At 47.4% G+C, this 16,829-nt stretch overlaps 1 protein-coding gene across 13 annotated transcripts in view; it reads right to left on the reverse strand.

Moving 5' to 3' along the window:
* The window catches only part of LOC144509057 (synaptotagmin-1-like), a 179,536-nt gene that overhangs the window by 54,049 nt on the left and 108,658 nt on the right, over positions 1 to 16,829 (reverse strand). The gene's annotated exons all lie outside the window — the stretch shown is intronic.

Here is a 16,829-nt window from a genome sequence, read left to right on the forward strand (position 1 = left end):
ACTAAATTGCCTCTTAGTATCCCAGGGTGTTCGGGTTAAGGGGATTAGTGACGGGGATAGGACCTGAGTAGGATGCTCTGTCAGAGGGTTGGTACAGACTCAATGGACTGAATGACCGCCTTCTGCACTGTAGAGATTTTATTCTATGAAAAGTACCAGAGGAGAAATGAGGAGAATGTTGTTTCATGCTTTGAGTTCTTGTGATGTGGAACATGCTGCGTGAAAGGAGATTCAGTCGTAACTTTCAAAGTGAATTGATTATATACTTGAAAAGGATTAACTTAGATGATTATGGGGAAAGGGCGCAGAGATCTAATGGCTAACTCCTTCAAAGAGCCGGCACAGGGATGATGGGCTGAATTACTTCCTTCTGAGTTGTATAGTTCTATGATGATGAAACCTTACAAAATAATCACGGCGTTCACTTCACAGTATTTTACCATTTTTTTGTCTAAGTGTTGGGTGCACTTGAAACTGGGAGAGTTTCAGATCCGTTTTTTGGGCATGTTTTTAGGCCCCCCCCATATGCACTCTGTCTGCAAAAGCATCAGCAAGCCTGTTGCTCGCTGCGGAAGCCTGTGGTTGCTTAACAAGCTTAACAAAAGCCTGCAGAGGGAAGTAGTGCGCATGTACAGGCCTCTGATACAGTACGTGCGGGTTAGCAGTAACAGGGGTCTGACAGACGACAGAGAGCCGTCAGGCCCCTGCTAGTGCAGGTAGTCTGAAGCAGCTTCCCCCCCTGCCATCGCGGGGGCCCACAGCCCGAGATACAGCCCTGCCGACACCCAACCCCGCCACCCAGACTGATCGCGGACCTCCTCCCTCCCCCACCGAATGTGGCCCCGCTGCCCTCAACCCCCGATCGCTGCAGAGTGGCAGCAGGCCCCCTTTCCCTCCTTCCCCCTGGGGGGCACCAATAGCCTCTGGTTCCACCAGCGAGGACAAGTCAACTGCTCCTCGTTCATGGGGAGCATGTCTATTCCTCACTGGCGAGAACCTTTCCTGGCAAGGTCATAAAGGGGGGAGGGCGGTGGGGCGAGCCCGGACAATTGAGCGCTGGACTCATTAATGACATGTAAATGTTGCCTTACATAAATTTCAATACATTAAACAGTCTCTCGCTCATTTCCGGCGACAGGCTGACCGTGCCGGAAATCCGGCGCTCATAAAATGGCGCCAGTCACAAAGACTGGCACCAATCGCGTTAATCGCTTTATGCCCCACTTTACGACCGCGTCATGCCCGAAAACAGGCGCAACGCAATGTTAAAATCTCCCCCTGTGTTTAAGTCTGCTGCTCAGCATAAGGCTTGCAAGCCAGAAGTTTCTAACTGTGCCCAGCACAAACGCTGTGAAATCCAGCCTGCAGATATTGAGTGATTATAAACAATTCTCCCAACATCCGGCTCCTGCTGGCAATGCCAACATTCACTAACCCCTTGTATGACACAACTCTTTTCTGCATGTGCAATCTCCCTTTGCATATGTCACCTTTTATAGAGATTACCATCACGGGTCATTACCATCGTGGCACGGTGGCACAGCGGTTAGCACTGCTGCCTCACAGCGCCAGGGACCCGGGTTTGATTCCTGGATTGGGTCACTGTCTGTGTGGAGTTTGCACATTCTCCCCATGTCTGCGTGGGTTTCCTCCGGGGGCTCCGGTTTCCTCCCACAGTCTGAAAGACGTGCTGGTTAGGTGCATTGACCCGAACAGGCGCTGGAGTGTGGCGACTAGGGGAATTTCACAGTAACTTCATTGCAGTGTTATTGTAAGCCTTGCTTGTGACTAATAAATAAACTTTAGGCCAGCTCTTCCAATACTTACGTGAAGAAAGGAAGAAATTACATTTATATAGCGCCTTTTGCAATCAGGATGTTCCAAAGTGCTTTACAGCCAATTTGTTTGTTTTGAAGCACGCTCTTGTCATAATATGTGCCAAACTGTGCACAGCAAGAGCCCACAGACAGCGCACTGAGATAGATGACTTAATCACAAGTTGGTAGATACGAAGCAGCCATTGTCTAATTGAATGGTGGAACAAGCTGGAGGGGCTGAATGGCCTCCTTGTCCCATGCTCCTGATGCAAAAACTTAAGCTAAAAACTGCACAATACAGTTATAAAATTTACATTATAGAGAATTGTTTTAAGTAGGAACACAGGAACAGCTGTAGGCCATTCAGCCTGTCGAGCCTGGCCCACTATTTAATATGACCATAGCCGATCGTATGCTTGCGGCTCCTGCTGTTTCTAAGAACTTGGGAAAAAAGGACCTAGAAATTGGATCGCACTGTGCCTAAGAGTCCAAAAATGCTGGCCATGTGCGTGCTATCGTTCTGTGCTGGATCTGCATCACCCACCATATTGGTGGGCTTACTGAGTAGGAGCATAATTTAATCCAGGGAATAGTGGTCTCGCCTGCTGGCTGGAGAGTCAGCGGAAGTCCCATGTTGGCTCCTTTGGGGAAGGCTTGGATTGCCAACTCTCCGGGGTTGGCCTGGTGTCTCCAGGAATTGAAGAATAATCTCGAGCACACTGCTATTTTCAGCTCTGGAGAAAAATCATCAGGACTTTAAAAAGATGATTTGAACTTGTCATTTTAAAAAAAAAATTCCCTTTACCAGACATAAAAATAACAAAAATGGGTCAAAGGGGGCACAGTTAAGCATCATCCAATTGGGTAATGAGTCCTTTTGCTTTCCAATTGCTATAGAAAGGGAGTATGTCATAAAGATGAATGTGTTGACTGACTAATGGCTGGAGTGTGGTGGCAAGTCATGTGATGAAACCTTCAGAAATACACTTAGTTACAGCATACCGACCCCAGGGAAGGCCCATCATAATAAGTGCCAGTCGGGCAGTTCAGTGACCAGCAGCCCCTTACCTGGGAGCAAGGATCTCTTGCTCCCAAGAGCATCCGGCCAGGCAAAGACCAGCAGCTCATCATTGCTGTTAGCGCCACAAGGGGAGGAATGCACCCAGCAGAGGCCCAGGATCAGCGAAGTACCCAGGCCACAGGCGAATGATAGTAGAGTGGAGATTCTGGGAAGCGGTTGTTGGCAGGGGGGAGGGCAGGAGCATAAGAAGGGTAAGCGTGCCTCCACTGCCTGATGCTGGATTCCTCAATCTGGCACTGAGTGCTTGACAAAGGATTCCTCCTGGAGCCCATAAGCAAACCCTACAGAATTGCCCGGCCCTGCTTGAATGCCAATAACGATGGAACGAGGCCCTTAAGTGGGTATTAATTGTCCACACCCGGCATCCTGCCATCCAACTGACTGCTGCCCCTATCTCCAGACTCCCCTTACAGATGATATTAATTTCTGCCCTCGGTGTGTATGAGACTGCTTTTATGCTGCATGTTGTGGACAGTTAGCTCGGGGGCCAGTCCTTAAAAGAACAGCAGGTAGTCGCCACCTTAAAGCTAAGCTACAATCTTTATTTTTTCACTTTCCCTCATTGTGGAGCTTGGAATCTGGGACTTTATGATGGCACAGGGTGGCATGGTGGCACAATGGTTAGCACTGTTGCCTCACAGCGCCAGGGACCTGGGTTCGAATCCTGGTTGTTCACTGTCTGTGTGGAGTTTGCACGTTCTCCCCGTGTCTGCGTGGGTTTCCTTCGGGTGCTCCGGTTTCCTCCCACAATCCAAAGATGTGCAGGTTAGGTGAATTGGCCATGCTAAATTCTCCCTCAGTGTACCCGAACAGGCACCGGAGTGTGACAACTCAGGGATTTTCACAGTAACTTCATTGCAGTGTGAATGTAAGCCTACTTGTGATTAATAAATAAACTTTTAAACTTGGAGTTAACAATCTACATCAATAAAAATCTAACTCGTATCACACTTCTCAAAGGTAAAACATGTGTAATTTCCAAAGAGAATCTCAATGCTCGGAGTGAATACTGGGGATTCGGATGGTGCAGGGCATATCATTGGACTCATGTATCCAGCCATAGCCTTGACACAAGATCAGTGGGAAATCCCAGAAAATATGTGAATGGATTTTTGCTCCATTTCTGCTGTTGTTTTTTTGCTGAGCTTCCTCTGTTATGTTAGGAATTTAGGAGAGCTACTTGGAGCAAGATCACAGAAGAGTGGCAGGAAGAACAATCATCCCTCCCCCATGGACTGCATCCAACCAGGACGTGAATACGGTTGCCTTGCATGGCCAGACCCAGGAACAGATCCATGAGAAGACCCATCCCTGCCTCCCCTCCCCTCTCACCAAATGCATCGGCTTGGCACAGTGGTTAGCACTGCTGCCTCACAGCACCAGGAACCTGGGTTCGATTCCTGGCTTGGGTCGCTGCCTGTCCGAAGTCTGCATGTTCTCCCCGTGTCTGCGTGGGTTTCCTCTGGGTGCTCTGGTTTCCTCCCACAGTCTGAAAGACGTGCTGGTTGGGGTGCATTGGCCAGGCTAAATTCTCCCTCAGTGTAACCCGAACAGATGCTGGAGTGTGGCGACTAGGAGATTTTCACAGTGACTTCACTGCAGTGTTAATATAAGGCTACTTGTGACACTAATAAATAAATTATATTGTTTCAATAAATCTGTTGTGTTCCAGTGAAGTTCAAGTCCCCTGACACATTTCAGCTAATATGCAACATTGATAAACATCGAACCTGTTCGCTAGGCCCCAGAGTGCCCATAATCAACCAGCCTTATCTGAAGACAAGTTCAAATCTGCCTCCAGATAATTAATAAGCACTGACAGGTGTGAACAGCTGGGAGTCAGAATATATCAAATCAATATTGCCACGTTTGTGGATGTGTAGAGGGTGAATGTGTACCTTCCTATGTGTGTGTGAGAAACTGCAGTCACAGATGCTGAATAAATGTTGTCAGTGTCTTATCACTCTACCAAGCAACTTGGCGTTGTGGCTTACACTGAGCTTTATACAGGGAAGAGGTTAGTAAACGCAGTTTATGTGAGGGGACAGTTGAAATATTTCCGAGGAAGCATTAGGCATAGGAGTGGCCCCTGTCACTGGGAAGCCCCTTCATGGGCCATGGGGCTCTCAATTAGGAAGGTTGCCCTTCCAATGAACCACTGGGAGGTCGCCACAGTTTACTTGGTGGGAAAAAAGTACAGGGTTGCAGGCAGATACGATAGGGGCGTTTAAGGGGCTTTTAGATAAGCACATGAATATGCAATGAATAGGGGGATATGGATCAAGGGCAGACAGAAGGGATTAATTTAATTTGGTGTCACCTTCGACACAACATCGTGGGCCGAAGGACCTGTTCCTGTGCTGTACTGTTCTATGTTTTAAGTAGCTCTTAACTGGATGGCTCAATTGACCACCGAATGGACAGCTATGCTGCCTAATGAACTCCCCATTGACAATCTGCCATGGCGGCAGGAGGATGACAAGCTCCCATTACCTTGCCCCCCTATATTGCTAGCCCCGCTGCCTCTCAGCTTATCTCCAGCAGGCCAGAAAAATACACTCACAGCATTGCATTTTATGTGGGCACCACACAACATACGAGGAAGATAACCAAGTTTAACAATGTGATTCCTCTGTGTGCTTCTATTGTGCGAGGCCCCTGAAATATTCTTTTCACGGTAACTGATTAAGCAGTTTCCTCAGCAGATGTTCTATTGATTAAAAGTCTGCTTTCTCCTGTCAGTTTATTTCTCAGTGATTTGGAGCAAAGTTTTGGAGCACTGGTCTCGGTCCTGACCATTTAACGATGCGAATACCGTGCCCTTTAATTCATCAGGACAGTTTGCAGTGACACAGAAGGGGCTGTGACAGTTCACACAAGTAGGTGATACCCATCTGTCACACTGATTTGATCCTGGCTGTCCTCTTCAATCAGTATGTGACAGAGTCATTCACGGTAACAAATGGGCCAAGCAATTATTAACATGTTTATTACACAAAAAAAGTGCGATGTTGATCAAAAATCACTGGCAGCAACTCTGTCACCCGCAGGATAAATATTCTTGGGAGAGTTCAGAAGCCTGCTTGAATGATATTAAACACAGGGTAGTAAGTTACCAAGTACATTTTCGTAGTACTAACTTGCAGTTGGCTTGTTCTGATGACAGTGTGGACTGTTACTCTTACACTTTGCAATCATTACCCTCTACGGGCGGAATTTTCCAAATAAAATGACAAAGGGGGGAATTTACCTGTACCGCCCGTCATGGGAATCGTAGCAGGCGGGACACAGAGCATGCAAAGCTCCGTTAACCTTGGGTGGGATTTTCCAGTCTTGGGGCGAGCACGGCCGGAAAATCCCGTCCGAAATGTCAGGTTCTGACTGAAAACTAGCGTTTTCCTCTCCAGAAATACAGCAAGGTTTTTTTGTTTTTTTCACTAGATCTGCTGACACTTTGTCAAAAAAAATCAGTGTGCATGGTTTGTTTCATTCTGGTGAGGTAGGATGGTGTGTGTGGGGGGGGGGTTAATAAAACTAGCGAGGCTGGTTCCACGGAGATTGGGGTGCCGATTTTAAGGGTGCCCCGATTTTAAAGTAAAGTTTAAAGTTTATATATTAGTGTCACAAGTAGGCTTACATTAACACTGCAATGGAGGTGGACGGCACAGTGGTTAGCACTGCTGCCTCACAGCGCCAGGGACCCGGGTTCAATTCCAGGCTTGGGTCTCAATGCCTGGAGTCTGCACGTTCTCCCCGTGTCTGCGTGGTCCTCCGGGTGCTCTGGTTTGGGACACGGGACCCCCAGCAGACAACAGGAACTCCCCCAATTCTTGAACGCAGAGGGGCAACCTCCCCCACCACTCAATGATTGGGGAACCCACCCCTCCCTCACACCACACAGGTAACAGGGTAACCTGAAAACCACCCCCCATCCCACCTGCTGGCATCGGGGCACACCCCACCTCACAGTCTCTATCCCTCCACCCAACGTAGGCACAACTCACATCCATCAACTATCAGGTCCTCCTTGCACATAATGGGAACCCTCATTGCCCACTGACAATCAAGAAGCCACTTTCAATTAATTGAATGGGGTTTTACGTTGTCCATCTGCCTTCACAGTTGCCGGTGGGCTGATTGGCCTGATGGCCTTTACGTTTTAGCTGCAACCTTGATCCAGGACGGGATTAAAGTCAAGGCTCAAGTAAAATGAATGAATGTGTCTGTGGACTGAGGTCTGTGTACGATTGCGCTGCCTAGACACTCATGGCGTCGTTTTTTCCTCTGATATTTATTTGTTTACTCATCAGCACCTCCCTTGGACAGCTCTTCCCCTGAGGAAGCACATTATGAGCATCAGCCCTCATGCTCCCCTTTCTGGACGCCTGCCATCCTCCTGCCTTGCCTTGCAGTGCCCAACCTATCACAGAGCACGTTTCACACTGCATGGCCATTAATTGGCCAGCCATGGTAATACCACGGAAACGATAGGGGAGGCGATGACCTAGTGGTATTATCACTAGACTATTAATCCAGAAACTCAGCTAATATTCTGGGGACCCGGGTTCGAATCCCGCCACGGCAGATGGTGGAATTTGAATTCAAAAAAATCTGGAATTAAGAATCTACTGATGACCATGAAACCATTGTCGATTGTCGGAAAAACCCATCTCGTTCACTAATGTCCTTTAGGGAAGGAAATCTGCCGTCCTTACCTGGTCTGGCCTACATGTGACTCCAGAGCCACAGCAATGTGGTTGACTCTCAACTGCTCTTCAAGGGCAACCAGGGATAGGTAATAAATGCTGCCCAGCCAGCAACACCCATGACCCACGAATGAATTTTTTTTAAAACGCCATCTCGGGTGGGAGCACGTTTCACATCCACTCTCACCCGCGCCGACGCTGGACGTGCTCCAAATGTAAAATTCAGGCCTGTGTTTGTACAAATCTTCAGTGTCCTTGGGATGCCCAAGATATAACTTGACCAATGCAATGCTTCGTTTGAAATGTAGTCGCTGTTCCTTTGAAACCAAACATTGTGGACAACCCACATGCAGCGAGTGCCCACAAACAGCAGCGAGATGAAAGACAAGTCATGGGTTGAGGGATGAAAGTCAGAGCCTCATATCTTGAATTATGTCCCTTCGTCAGGGGTCAACTTTTGACCCCTCTTCCAGAGGGCCTGTGGCATTTGGAAATCTATTAGTACACAGCAACTTGCAATTATATAGCACCTTTAACACAGTCAAAGGAGCATAATCATACAAAATTTGACAGTGAGCCACTTAAAGATACTACAGCAGGTGGGCAAAGCTTGGTCAATGTGGTAGGTTTTAAGGAGCATCTTAAAGGAGGAGAGAGAGATGGAGGGGCGTGCGGAGTTAGGGAGGGAGTTACACAGCTTATGGCTGGGGCGTGGGCGATAAAAACTGGGGATGTGCAGGAGGCCAGAATTGGAAGACAGCAGAAGTCTCAGAGGGGTGTAGACCTTCAGGAGGTTACAGAGATATGCAGCAGCAAACCATGGAGGGATTTGAACACAAGGGTCAGAGAGATTTTGTCAGACAGGGAGTCAATGTTGGTCAACAAGCACAGGAGCAATAAGCTACAGTGAGTTGAGAAGATACCTCATCTTCTGCTGCTCAGTCTCTAAGGTTTGAGACTAATTGGGGACAGAAGATGGATGACCTGCCTGTCTATCTCACTAACAAGAGGTGACAAGCAATATTAAACTCGAGGAAATACAGCCAGGCTTTGCCACATCACTGGAAGAATTTTCTATAGACATGCTGACAGACGGATAAATACCACATTTTCTGATGCCTGTGAGGCCTGTGAGAAGGTCACAGAGTTCAGCAGAGATGGAATTCCCCAGAGAATTAAAAGACAACAGTGGAAAAGAATTTCCAACTGTCTGTTTATCAACCTGTTACACAGACATTTTCATAGAATGCCGACAGAGCAGAATAAGGCCATTTGGCCCATCGAGCCGACACCGACAACAATCCCACCCAAGCCCTATCCCTAGAACCCCATGTATTTACCCTGCTAATCTCCCTAACACTAAGGGGCAATTATCATGGCCAGTCCACCCAACCCACACATTTTTGGACTGTGGGAGGAAACCGCAGCAACCGGAGGAAACCCACACAGACACGGGGGGAACGTGCAAACTCCACACAGTCACCCAAAGCCAGACTTGATGAAAAGCTAAGTTAAAGTGTATTTATTAGTCACAAGTAAGGTTTACATTAACACTGCAATGAAGTTGCGTGAAATCCTCCCAGTCGCCACACTCCGGCGCCTGTTTGGGTCAATGCACCCGAACCAGCACGTCTTTCAGACTGGGAGGAAACCGGAGCACCCGGAGGAAACCCATGCAGACACAGGGAGAATGTGCAAACTCCACACAGACAGTGACCCGAGATCAGAACCCGGGTCCCTGGGGAAGTGAGGTAGCAATGCTAACCACTGTGACACCGTGCCACCCTAGAATACCAGAATAAATTGCACCAGAATAAGTTAGGCTGCAGCATACTCTCGAGTCCTCAATCAGGCTGGATGGAGCACTCTAACATCCTGCCTCTGATGAGGAGAGGAAGGGCTGGGGGAGGAGCTATGACCATTGTGACACCTTTTCCACATCCAAAACCAGAAGCAGGCTGGAATGGCACAGATGGAAACAGAAAATTCTGGTAACACTCAGGCATCAGGCAGCATCCATGTCAAGAAACAGAGTTAATGGGCCCGATTTTGCGTTGCGCCCATTTACGGATGCATATGTATGATAAAGTCGGGCATGAGGCGAGTAGCGTGGCTTCAACATGGCCTCACATGGCCTCAACTGCGCCAGCCTCCACGCCGGTTCCCCCTTTACCAAGTCCTGAAAATGACCATGATCGGGACCTCACCTGAAACGGGAGCGGCGGCATGCATTTAAATGGATTTAATGGGCTGCACGCCCAACCTTATTGGCACTTCCCCCTTTACCACCGTGTTCGCCCATCCAGAATCGGCACGAAACAGACATGCTCCACAAAAGTCAAATTCTGGCGCTCCAGTTAGTGAGGAGGTAAGTGCCGAGCGTCCAATGGCACTCTGCCTGAGATCAGTGGGCGGAGGGTGGGGGGCGGGGGGGGAGGGGGGGGGGGGCGGTGGAGGAGGGGGGTTGGGAACTGCGATCGGTTTAGGTGGCGGGAGGGTGGGGGAATAAGGGGTCAGTAATGTTGTGGGGGTGGGGCAATGTCTGTGGGGCCCAGGGAGAGGCATTATCCGGCCTGGGAGGGATGTGGCAGGGGAGCCGCATTCTATCATTTTGTTTCTGTGCGTGCGCAGTTGGAGGCTCCGAGTGGAGCTGCAGGGTTTCGGGCGCGCTAAGCCCCGCCCACAGGCTTCTGCGGCTCGATTCGGAATCGCTGATATTTTTTCAGGTAGAGTGCGTATGGGGGCGCCTGAGAAGGGGTCTAAAAGTTGGATCTGAAACACTCCCAGTTTCAAGTCCACCCAGCACTTAGAATCAAAATGGTAAAATGGGACCCAATGTTTCAATTTAATTGATTCCGGAGTTGAGAGGGTTGGCATATAAGGAGAGACTGAGTAGACTGGGGCTATACGCATTGGAATTCAGAAGAATGAGGGGGGATCTTATGGAAACATATAAAATTAGGAAGGGAATAGATAAGATAGAAGCAGGGAGGTTGTTTCCATTGGCAGGTGAAACTAGAACTAGGGGGGCATGGCCTCAAAATAAGGGGGAGCAAATTTAGAACTGAGTTGAGGAGGAACTTGTTCACCCAAAGGGTTGTGAATCTGTGGAATTTCCTGCCCAGTGAAGCAGTTGAGGCTACCTCATTGAATGTTTTTAAGGCAAAGGTAAATAGATGCTTGAACAGTAAAGGAATTAAGGGTTATGGTGAGTGGGCGGATAAGTGGAACTAAGTCCACAAAAAGATCAACCATGGTCTTATTGAAGGCGGAGCAGGCTCGAGGGGCCAGATGGCCTACTCCTGCTCCGAGATCTTATGTTCTTGATGACCGCCAGAGGTTGAGTGGGGAAAGTGGCTGCAGGTGGGTGGGTGGGAGCCAGGGGTTGGCATGGATGGTACACAAACTCTGATGTTTGTTTTACTTATGACAAATACTTCAAAATGGGATCCACCAATGATTCAGCTAACACAATAAATCGGAGCAGAAGAAGAACATATGTCCCATTCTCCATGGCAATGCCTCAACCAATCAGAGTCGACTTGCCAACCAATCAGCACCCTTCTCTCATGCAGCATAAATTATTGCTCCCTTTGAATTTTGGCATTCTTTCATCCATCTTGGTTTTCATTTCAAATACCCAATTCAATGAGAGAAAATGTTTCACTTTTAGGAAAACGAACGCTGCAGTGAAAAGGGAGAGATCGGGTGAGGTGGCCAAAAGCTTTGTTGAAGGGAAGTTTGCAAAGTAGATTGAGAAAGGTGAAACAGTGGGGCCAGTCCCCAGCCCCCCCCCCCCCCCCCCCGCCCCCACTCCCTTAGTTTTACTCTCCCCACAAGAGGAAAGATTTTCTGTCCACCGACATTGATCATGTCGGCTCTGACACAGAGAAGGTTGCAAATGCAAGCCTGAAATGAAAAACAGAAAATGTTGGAAATACACGGTGAGTCAATCAGCAGCTGTGGTTACAGCTCTTTCCTCAAGTCCTGAGATCTCTTAATAGGCCATTAAGCCCATTAGTTATCTGTCTCTCTCCGTGTGGCAACGATTGTATTTGAAGTCTCAACCACCACCTACTGTACTTAAGATAATTGTCTTAAAAAGCAGAAAACGAGGAGAATTTGTTTTACGTTGTGAGTTGTTATGATTTGGAATGTACTGCCTGAAACGTAGCAAATTCAACAGTAGCTTTGAAAATGGAACTGAATAAATATTGCAGGGGAAATAACTGTAGGGAAAGAGCAGTGAGGAGCGGGGTTAATTAGACAGCTCCATTAAAGATCCTACATGATGGGCCAAATGGTCTCCTTCTGTACTAAATCATTCTATCGTGTCCTCTTTGCTTCCTTGGGGAACATCCATCCTCTTAGCTCCATAACAAGACCTTTTGTCAGCCTCACTCTTTGAGTGAGGGGAATCCCAACCCTGAATATCCGCCCATCTTTCTCTTGTAAAACATGCTGATTGTCTTCCTGTTCACTTCAGAAGGCAAGTCCTTACTGTACAGCAGATCAAGTTGTGGGCACCAGTGCCATAGAGTCATCCAGATATACAGCACAGAAACAGGCCCTTCGGCCCAACTCATTCATGTCAACCAGGTTTCCTAAACTGAACTAGTCCCATTTGCCTGCGTTTGGCCCATATCCCTCTAAACCTTTCCCATCCATGTACCTGTCCAAATGTCTTTTAAATGTTGTAATTGTACCCGCCTCTACCACCTCCTCTGCCAGCTCATTCCATACACGCACCACCCTCTATGTGGAAAAGTTGCCCCTTAAGTCCCCTGTTCCCCTCTCACCTTAAACCTATGCCCTCTACTTTTGGACTCCCCTACCCATGGGAAAAGATCTCGGCTATTCACCTTATCTATGCCCCTCATGAATTTGGACAGCACAGTAGCTTGGGCAGCACGGTGGCACGATGGTTACCACTGCTACCTCACAGCGCCAGGGACCCGGGTTCAATTCCCGGCTTGGGTCACTGTCTGTGTGGAGTTTGCATATTCTCCCTCTGTTTGCATGGGTTTCCTCCGGTTTCCTCCCACATTCTGAAAGACGTGCTAGTTAGGTGCATTGACCCGAACAGGTGCCGGAGTGTGGCGACTAGGGAAATTTCACAGTAACTTCATTGCAGTGTTAATGTAAGCCTTATTTGTGAGTAATAAATAAACTTTAAAAAAAACTTTAGAAACTTCTTGAAGGTCACCCCTCATCCTCCTACGCTCTAGGAAAAAAAGTCCCAGCCTATCCAGCCTCTCCTTATAATTCAAACCTTCCAGTCTTTATAAATCTTTTTTACACCCTTTCTAGTTTAATAATGTTCTTCCTATGGTAGGGCCAATAGAATTGTACGCAGCACTCCAAATGTGGCCTTCCCAATACCTTCTTCACATTCAAAATTTTCCTCAGTTTAAACTATTCTTCAACACTCTCTTTCTCACTGAAGCTCATATAATGTAATTTTCATCCAACATCCCTCCTTGTACTGCTCAAGGTCTGTGCTCTTTGTGTAGTAAGAAGTCTAACAACACCAGGTTAAAGTCCAACAACACCAGGTTAAAGTCCAACAGGTTTATTTGGTAGCAAATGCCACTAGCTTTCGGAGCGTGCTGCTCCTTCGTCAGGTGGAGTGGGAGATGTGCTCACAAACAGGGCATACAGATTCACAAACTCAATTATTGTTAGACTTCTTACTGTGTTTACCCCAGTCCAACGCTGGCATCTCCACATCATGACTCTTTGTGTAATCCATCTTTTACATGGAGGTAGCTCAACACATTCCTGGGTGTAGCCCCTTCCTTGCTGGAACGCCTACTTGAGTTGCCAACCCCCCCAAGATTGCCCTGGATTCTCCAGGAATTAGGGATTAACCAGCAGGACAATGCTGCAAGCCACATTGGCTGAAAAAAAACGTTTGTCCATTTGGACATGAAAAATGACGTGTCTTCCTTATAAAACTATTAAAGGTGGCAATTGATGAGAGGTCATAGGTGAAACCTACAGGAATATGCTAAACCTGAGCTGGCAAACTAAACACCCACACATGCAATCGCATGCACTAAAGTGGCAGCCCACAACCTTTTCATATAAAGCACCATAAAAATCTGGAACTCTCTCCCTCAAAAGGCGGTGGATACTGGCGTTGAGTCAGCATGTGAAGTTTAGGCAGGGAAATGGTGTTGAAGTACACATGAACTGTGATCTGAGTGATGGTGGAACAGCCATGAGGGGCTGAATGACCTCCTCCCATTCCTTTCACCCAGTAATAAGAGTTGAGCATGGGGTGAGCTTCGAGACTGTGTGATTGTAAAAATCCAGAGTTGATAATGATTGACAAGGACTCTCAACAGGGTCGGTGAATGGTGACAAGCTGAGGGAGTGTGAAGCAGCGAGGCACACCTGCACGTCACATGGAGTCAAAGCAGAACGGATGGTTGGAACAGGAACATTAGGAGGCTAATTACTGATAGTTAACAAGTCGAGCTCAGAAAAAGAGTTGCCAGAGAGTTGCCACCTGTCAGAAAGTGTTAAAGCATTACATATCTGTCTTATATTATTGTTGAATATTGGGAATGGCATTGATTTTTTACTGTGCAATGAGGCAGGAAGCTAGCTTTGGCTTGTATGATAGTTTTAAATAATGTTGTTCAATCGCTATTCTGTAATTTGTGTGAAAAAATGTTTCATAGAATCCTACAGTACAGAAGGAGTCCATCGAGTCTGCACCAACCACAATCCCACCCAGGCCCTAGCCCGTAACCCCACATATTTACCTTGCTAATCCCCTAACACTAAGTGGCAATATAGCATGGCCAATCAACCTAACCCGCACATCTTTGGACTGTGGGAGGAAACCCAAGCAGACACGGGGGGGAATGTGCAAACTCCACACAGACAGTGACCCAGGGCTGGAATTGAACCTGGGTCCCTGGCGCTGTGAGGCAGCAGCGCTACCCACTGTGCCACCGTGCCGCCCTTTTGTAAGCCTAAATATCATAATTAATCAGACAGACTTAACTGCGGGATGGCTTAGTGGCACAGTGGTTAGCACTGCTGCCTCACAGCACCAGGGACCCGGCTTCGATTCCTGGCTTGGGTCACTGCCTGTGAGGAGGCCGTGCGTTCTCCTCGTGTCTGCATGAGTTTCCTCCGGGTGCTCCGGTTCTCTCCCACAGTCTGAAAGACGTGCTAAATTCTCCCTCAGTGTACCCGAACAGGCGCTGGAGTGTGGCGACTAGGGGATTTTCACAGTAACTTCATTGCAGTGTTAATGTAAACCTACTTGTGAGAATAATTTTAAAAAATAAATCAAATAATCTGAGACAATCTTAGTTCATCCTTGCCGAACAATCCTACGAGCATTCCATTTCAGCCTGCCACCTTTTCCTAAATTATGCCAGGCTTTTCACTTCCTATTCATTTAGAACATTCCTTGTGCCAATCATTCGTTGTGCGAAGAACTTCCTGATGTCAGTCCTAAATTTTGTCTTTTCCTGATTTAAGATGACACAGCTACATTTAAAGTAGTGCTTGGTAACTTGTGCCAAGTCCTGTTCTTCTCTCAAGCTGTACTCACTGGTCTATGTTGGCTGCCCAACCAACAATACCCCGATTTTAAAGTTCTCACCTTTGTTTACAAATCTCTCCTTAACTCCATAACCTCCTCCTGATGTACAACTGTCATTCCTGCAATTCTGGCTTCTACATGTCCCAAGTTTTAATTGCTCCACCATTCGCATCCCTGCCTTCAGTTGCCTGGGTCCTGGACCATAGACTCATATAGTGCAGAAGAGGCCCTTCAGCCCCCCATCGAGTCTGCAACGACCCCCCCACCTAATTCTGTTTACTAACACTTGGCCCATAACCCTGAATGTTATGGCGTGCCAAGTGTCCTTCCAGGTACTTTTTAAAGGATGTGAGGCTTCCCACCTTTACCACCTCCCCAGGCAGCGCATTCCAGACCGTCACCACCCTCTGGGTAAAAATGTTTTTCCTCACATCCCCCCCTAGAACTTCTGCCCCTCATCTTGAACTTGCGTCCTCTCGTGACTGACTATTCAACTAAGGGAACAGCTGCTCCTTATCCACTCTGCCCATACCCCTCATCATCCACTTCTCTCCCTTCATAGAATCGTAGAACCTCTACAGTGCAGAAGGAGGCTATTCGGCCCATCGAGTCTGCACTGTCAACTATCCTATCCAGGTCCCATCCCTGTTACCCTCATATTTACCCTGCTAATCCCTCTAACCTATGCATCCTGGGACACTGAGGGGCAATTCACCATGGCCAATCCACCTAACCTGCAGAGTCCTCCAAGGACTCACTGATTATAGTTTAAAGTTCATTTGTTAGTGTCACAAGTAGGCTTACATTAACACTGCAATGAAGTTACTGTGAAAATCCCCTAGTCACCACATTCCGGTGCCTGTTCGGGTACACTGAGGGAGAATTTAGCGTGGCCAATGCACCGAACCAGCACGTCTTTCAGAATGTGGGAGGAAACCAGAGCACCCAGAGGAAACCCACGCAGACACGGGGAGAACGTGCAAACTCCACACAGACAGTGACCCAAGCCGGGAATCAACGCTGTGAGGCAGCAGCGCTAACCACTGTGCCACCATGCCTCCCTCTTTAAGACGCCCATTAAAACTTGTCCTTATATCTCCTATGTGGCTCAGAGTCAAATTTTGCTCAATAACAATCCTGTGAAGTGTTTTGTTGCACTCTATGACTCTACATAAATATGAATTGTTGCTGTTCCAGGTATACTTTTCTGTTTATTTACTATAATTTTTACCAATCTTTTAAATGAACTACCTATTTTCTTCAATTTTTCTTTCTAATGTTCATTGGTTCTCCGCTGTACCATTTCCAAGCATATCCAAGTGAAAATGAGAGGAGGATGAAGAGTGTGTGAAAGAAAAGGAGAAAGAATTGTGAGTGTGAATGTGCAAATGAGAATTTGTGAGAGACAGTAGGTGAGCAGACTGTCTGTTAGTGTGTGAGAGAGCAGTCAAGAGGATTATGAATGCGAGTAAGAATGTGTAAGCAACATTATCCATATGTGAGTGTGAGAGATTCGATACAAGTGTAATATTGTGAAGGGGAGCATGAGAGAATTTACTGAGACAATTGAATGTGTGTGGATGCCTGATATTTACCAGAGTGACTGCCTTACTTCTGGATTTTCTGTTTGTGGCTGTCTCTGTGCTATTAATAGTCAC

The sequence above is a fragment of the Mustelus asterias genome, chromosome 21, assembly GCF_964213995.1.
Source record: "Mustelus asterias chromosome 21, sMusAst1.hap1.1, whole genome shotgun sequence".
NCBI classification, from domain to species: domain Eukaryota; kingdom Metazoa; phylum Chordata; class Chondrichthyes; order Carcharhiniformes; family Triakidae; genus Mustelus; species Mustelus asterias.